This window comes from Plecotus auritus (assembly GCF_963455305.1).
Source record: "Plecotus auritus genome assembly, chromosome: 11".
Taxonomy (NCBI): domain Eukaryota; kingdom Metazoa; phylum Chordata; class Mammalia; order Chiroptera; family Vespertilionidae; genus Plecotus; species Plecotus auritus.
The window spans coordinates 19,461,409-19,468,068 of record NC_137777.1 but is presented as its reverse complement, the minus strand read 5'-3'; the positions used below and the strand labels follow the sequence as shown (position 1 = coordinate 19,468,068).

General features: G+C 39.8%; 1 pseudogene across 1 annotated transcript; it reads left to right on the top strand.

The window, feature by feature from the left end:
* Window positions 1-4,897: 4,897 nt before the first annotated feature.
* LOC308236648 (peroxiredoxin-1-like) lies at window positions 4,898-5,702 on the top strand (annotated as a pseudogene). Its single transcript has one exon. The product of its transcript is annotated as a peroxiredoxin-1-like (transcript).
* Window positions 5,703-6,660: the final 958 nt, after the last annotated feature.

Below are 6,660 nucleotides of genomic sequence, written 5' to 3'. Positions count from 1 at the left end.
TCAGGAGGTCACGGTTCAATTCCTGGACATGACCGGGTGGCAGGCTTGAAGCCCAGTGTGGGGTGTGCAGGGGGCAGGCAATCAAAGATTCTCTCTCAATAAAACAATAATTAAAAAAAGAAATAAAAAAGTGATTCTCTCTCATCATTGATGTTTCTGCCTCTCTCCCCCTCTCTGAAATCAATAAAAATATGTTTTTTCAAAAAAGGTTTTCTTGAGTAGCTGCAAAATGAGTAGTTTTACCCATCCACAGGCCAGAACTAAAAGTTAACGTAGAGACATTAACTGGGCTCAGTCACGCACACGGGAAGCTGTGAGTAGGGTCAGTCACATAAACAGTTCAATGGTCTCAACAGCCCATTTCTATTCCAAGGCTGCATCCTTGGAGCAGTTTCTGGGATCCCGGGAGGCAAGTGGAAGGCATATTCCAAGGACAACAGAGGAATGAGGAACCTCCAGCTGCCTGGGCCAGCTTGTGGGTCAGCTGGCAGTCTTTTTGATGACTTCTTCCAACAGGTTTTCATTTGCAATTCCCTGATGAATATTTGCAAACCATGCATCTGATAAGGAGTTAATTCCCAAAATATATGAGGAACAACCCCCCCCCAAATGATCTGATTAAAAAATGGGCAAAGGATCTGAATAGACATTTCTTCAAAGAAAGTATTAAAATGGCCAAGAGGTATATGAAACGATGTTCAATATCACTAATCATCAGGGGACTCAAGTAAGTTGACTTGTTTTTAAGCCTTTCAGGAGAGACAAAGAATTTATTTGAGTTGTAAGACTGACATCTTGTGGCTTACTCTGGATGTGCAGAAAGGTTTAAGCATGAGAAAGGGAAATAAATGGAGTCACTCAGTTTAACTGTTAATCATTGGAAAGGAAAAGAAAAAAGATTATATATATATGAAATCTATTCACAAATGGACAAATGCAGTTTTTCATAAAGAGAGAGTTAGCATTATAGCCTAACACATATTTTGTAGAGTTCACCAGAATTGATTTTGGCCTTGGAGAAGAAAGTGAGGGAAAGAGAAAACATAAATGAAGAGACCATTCAGGAAGTGAGCAGGAGGAAACGGATGGAAGTGTTCCTGATGAAAGCCTAATGCTTTGGAGTTCTTATAAGAGATGTCAAATACTATGAGGGAGGTTCTGGGATACGTTGACAACCAGAATGGTCTTCATTCCACCACAGGCAGAACTAGGGTGGGTAGAAGAGGTCTCTGTAGATGTTTTCATTTGTACCTTCTGCCATTTATGCTGGACTCACTTTGCCCCAAGTTCAGGAGCACCGTCAGGGTGACTATTCATTCCTTTATAAGAAATGTGCTGATCACACCTTCTGACCTTCTAACTTGTTCCCTAGTTTATTGTTCTTCTCTCTGAGCGGTTTCAGTTTTCCTTTCATGAGGATGCACCGCAGAGGGCATTGCAGAGCACAGCTGTGTCCTGAGTGCCTGCTGCCTCCTTGCCAGCCACATGGTTCCTTGCTACTATCAATTCCAAAAGGACAGGAAGAGAAAGAGAAAACAAGTGAAATGAATCAGTCAATTTAACTATTGGGAGTTGCTCCCATGTTGGGGGAGGGAGAGAAGGAGGGAGGGAGGGAGGAAGGGAGGGAGGGAGGGAGAGAGAGTAAGAGGGTTACATCTTAGTAAGCAGGATGAACTGGGCTTCTACCATCAGAGAGTCACAGAGATGAACTCAAGCAAAAGAATTTAAAAAATTAACAACTAATTAATTATTGCTGCTGTAAGTGCTACTCAGGACAGACAGGGTGCTAGGAACGTCTATTAGACTAGGACTCCTGGTCTAACAGAGGAAGAAAAGGTTTTACAGGCACAGAACATTTAAACTCATATCTAAAGAGTAAGTGTTCTTTAAAGAAAGTCATCAGGGGACAGCATTATAAACAAGGACAAAGGCACGTATTAGACACTTAGGCAAGAATAGCAAATCACAGAAATCCTCCTATAGCCCTATCTGTGGGCCAGACACAAATGGATACGTTCCCATGTGTTATTTGATCCTCATAACATCACTGTCAAGTGGGTACATTTATTACATATATCTTACAGATGAGGAAACTGAATCACGGGTATAAGTAAGTACCTTGTGCATAATCACAGAGCTCATCCGTGGCCAACTGGGGACTGAAACCCAGGCAGTCCAGCCCCAAAGTCTAGAACAGTGATTTTCAACCTTTTTCATCTCATGGCACACATAAACTAATTACCAAAATTCTGCAGCACACCAAACAATGTATTATAGATTTTTGCAGATCTGACAAAAATAGGTATAATTTTGAATCATTCACATCAGATGGCTATTGTTGTGTTGGCTATTGTTATTTTTTTTTTTTTTAATAATCTAATAGAAAAGAGGTCAGTGCCCCTGACTAAATAGACAGGTATTGCATGTTTTAAAAATTCTCACAGCTCACCAGTTGAAAATCTCTGGTTTAGAAGAATAAGAAATGGAGGGTCAGAGTAACTCAAGTTTGGAGAAGAAGGAGGGCGAGAGGGGAACTGACGTGGGAAAGGTGGAAAGGGACGAGATCCTGTTGGGACCTGTGGCCGTGTTAAAAAATTTGTGTTTCGTCCCAATAGTAATTGGACACTATAGACAGATTCTAAACAGGGAAGTAGCAAATTAAAGTCTGCCTATTTCAAACGTCAGTCTGGTTGTGGTATGGACAGAGATCTTGACTGGTCCTTTGTGCGATTCGATTAATAGGAGGGGACAATCCTCATTAAATTACCTCCTTGTTTGCTGTATCTGTAAAAATAGCACTGCTGCTCGAGAGTTACACTGCAGCATAGGAGACCCAAGCAATCTGTTCTCACACATTCCTGACAAGAGAAAGGTTAGGTGTTATCTGTGCAAAAGATATTGAATATAAGGCATGGGGGAAATGAAAAAAGAATAGGTCATCCGCATGCCCATAGCCTCAGAGCAAAATGAAATACCGAAAGTATAATGCAATAGTCCTTGGTAGGTTCACACTACAAAATACAGACGGATAAGAAAAAATTATTTATGCTCGTAGTTTCCTGGTAATTTAGCTCTGGGTATGTAATGCAAATAATTTTAGAAATGAGTTGCAAGGTAGACGTTCTGCCATACAAGGAAATGACCAACTTGACCTTGTTGAACCTCATTTTCTCAATCTCTGGAGTTGACTGCATGCATCAGGTTTGCACATATACAAACCTTAAAAAAAATTAGCCACAGTGGCATCTCTGTAATAGCTCGTGAGCAATCACCTAATTGAAGGTTTGGTTACGAGCAGTGACCCTAACAGAAACATGAGCTTCTTGAGAAGGAGTACCAGGCCATATCCCTCTTCCATTCACTGTATCTAACTTCATGCTTTGCATTTCTCAGTGAAAAAATAAGTGTTGAATGAGTGAATGGGGCAGCCATGTTCTTCTGCTCTTTAGCGCTGGTGCTCCTGGTTCGCAGGCCTTGGTGTTTGGACTCCAACGACACCATCACTTTCCCTGGGATCCCAGCTTGCAGACAGCAGATCATGGGACTTCTCAGCCTCTGTAATTATGGGAGCCAACTCCTGTGAAAAATTTCTTTCTATGTATATCTCATTGGTTCTGTTTCCCTGGAGGACACCGACTAATACACAGTCCTTTGCAAGCAGAGAACTGAAGTGGGGAGGACATGGGCAGGAGCTGCCTAAGAAGAGGGGTTGGGAAGAAATATAAACCTATTGATGAGATCTTTATAATGTCTAAGGACTTCCTGCCATTTTAAAGTTATAATTAGTCACTGTGTGCCAGTGCTTATAATAAGCATGCTGTATACATGATCTTTAAATTACACATGAACACTAAGAAATAGGTGTATCACCATACTATCAATCACCCAGTCACCAAGGCTTACAAGTTTAGATTCTCCCTGTCACCCACCCTTTCATTTGGTAGGCAATATGGAGCCTGAGAATATTTCTGAAGAAGGTGTAACAGGATAGGGACTGTGCTTTAGTGAAATTAAACAGCAATATCCTCAAAGATCTAACATAGGAATCCAAGGAGGGTTGTATTCAGAAATGTAGCCATGAGATTTGGAAACGATTGGTTGAATAGGACCCCATACATAGTTATTACAATATTATCAACTATTACATATGTTCCCTGTGCTATAATTTACATCTCCATGACTATTTTGTAACTATCAATTTGTATTTCTAAATCCCTTCTCCTTTTTCACCCATCTCCTGCAAACCTCCTCCCTTCCAGTAACCTTCAAAATATTCTCTGTATCTATTACTCTGTTTCTATTATGCTTATTTTGTTTTTTAGATTCCATATATAAGTGAAATCATATAGCATTTGTCTTCCTCTGACTTATTTCACTTAGCACAATACCCTCTAGGTCCATCCATGTTGTTACAGATGGCAAGATTCCATTCCATTATATGTATGCTCTACTTCTGTATCCATTCGTCTATTGATGCAACTTAGGTTGCTTCCATATCCTGGCTATTAAATAATGCTGCAATAAATATATCGATGTATATGTCTTTTCAATTTAGTGTTTTGGTTTTCTTTGGATAAAGTGGAATTGCTGGGTCCTTCTTTGTCTCTTATTAGATAGCCTTTGTTTTAAAGTCTATTTTGTCTAAGTATTGCTACACCAGCTTTTTGTTTCCATTTTCATGAAATACCTTCTTCTATCCCTGTACTTTTAGTTAGCATGTGTCTTTTGATATGAAGTGAGTCTCTTATAGACAGCATATGTAAAGATCTTATTCTGTCATCCATCCAGTCTCCATATGTCTTGGAGCATTTAATCTATTTGCATTGAAAGTAATTGATAGGTGAGTCATCCTCCTGACTGATCCTGGTATTTCTGTCTCAGTGCTGCTGATAGCTGGATGTCTTCAGGAAATGCTAAAATTGGGCACCCTGCTCCCAACTTTAGAGCCACAGCTGTTATGCCAGATGGTCAGTTCAAGGATATCAGCCTATCTGACTACAGAGGAAAATATGTATTCTTCTTTTGCCCTCTTTGCCTTTGTGTGCCCCATGGAGATCATTTCTTTCATCGATAGAGCAGCAGAATTTAAGAAACACAACTGCCAAGTGATTGGTGCTTCTGTGGCTTCTCACTTCTGTTACCTAGCATGGGTCAACACACCCAAGAAACAAGGAGGACTGGGACCCAGGAACATTGCCTTGGTGTCGGGCCCCAAGTTCACCACTGCTCAGGACTATGGGGTCTCAAAGGCCGATGAAGGCATCTTATTCAGGGGACCCTTTATCACTGTATCCTTCACCAGATCACCGTAAGCATCCCTCCCTGTTGGCCGCTCTGTAAACGAGACTCTGAGACTAGTTCAGGCTTTTCAGTTCTCTGGCAAACATCGGGAAGTGTGCCCAGCTGGCTGGAAGCCTGCCAGTGACACCATGAAACCTGACATCCAAAAGACCAAAGACTATTTCTCTAAGCAGAAGGAAGTACTGGGCTGTCTTAGGGTCATGTGGCAGTGGATGGCCATGAGAACAAAACCTCTTTTGACTATTGCCAAGCTTCAAACACAAGATCTTAGACTTAACCCAGATGTAGTATGGGACATGACAGGCCTTTCCTGCAGGGTTGGGGGGATGGGAGGGAGGAGGAGCCAATTTTCTTTCTTTGGAGGAAATACCCTGAACTTATGGAGCAGGTGGAAGATGTAACTAGAAAGCTATTGGGTCCAAGCTGTTAAAGGCCTTAATTGACAGACTAAAGAGTCTGGAAAATTATATTGCTTCTGTTCTATACTTTTTTCCCTCTCCTTTTGGGACTCCAATTACATGTACATTATTCTTCATACCTAATCTCAAATCTCTAATGCTCTGTGTTTATATGTGTTTTGTCTATCTTCACTTTAATCTCTAACATTGTCTTCTTTTACTAGGTTTGGACTTAGTTTGTGCTTCTTTTTCTAACTCTGTAAGGTGTAAAATTAGGTGTCAATTATAGATCTTTTTTTAATGTATACATCAATAGCTATAAATTTCCTTAGTGAGCAGTGCTTTCATTGCATTCTGTAAAATTTGGTATGTTGTGGTTGTTGTTGTTTTTTTATTTATCTCTAAGTAATTTCCAATTTCTCTTGTGATTTCTTCTTTAACCCTTGGTTGCCTGAGAATGTGTTTTTAAATTTCTACCTATTTGTAAATTTTTCAGTTTTCTTTTTGTTATTTTTTATTTGTGTGTGTGTGTCCAAAAGCAAAGATAACACTTGGATTTTTAAATACATTAGTCCCTTAAGTAGAAAACAAAAAGTGGAGCTACAAACCAAAGTTACAAGAGTACTAACTTTTATAATTGTCCATGTACTTACTTTAATAGATATCTTTTCATATGGCTTTAAGTTTACCTAGGAATGTCTTAATTTCCCCCTCATTGTTGAAGGACAGTTTGTGAGATATAAGATTCTTGGTTGACAGCATTTTTCCTTCAATGCTTTGAATATAGCATTTCACTACCCTCTGGTGTCCAAGGTTTCTGATGTTTCTGCTCCTGATCTTATTGGCAAAAATATAATGAAAGCTATCTTCCTCTCTGCTTTACAGATGTTAATAATGTACCTTCCCATGTCTTATGAAACAGATATTTTCTTATAGTATTGTGGTATCAGTTAAGTTGTAG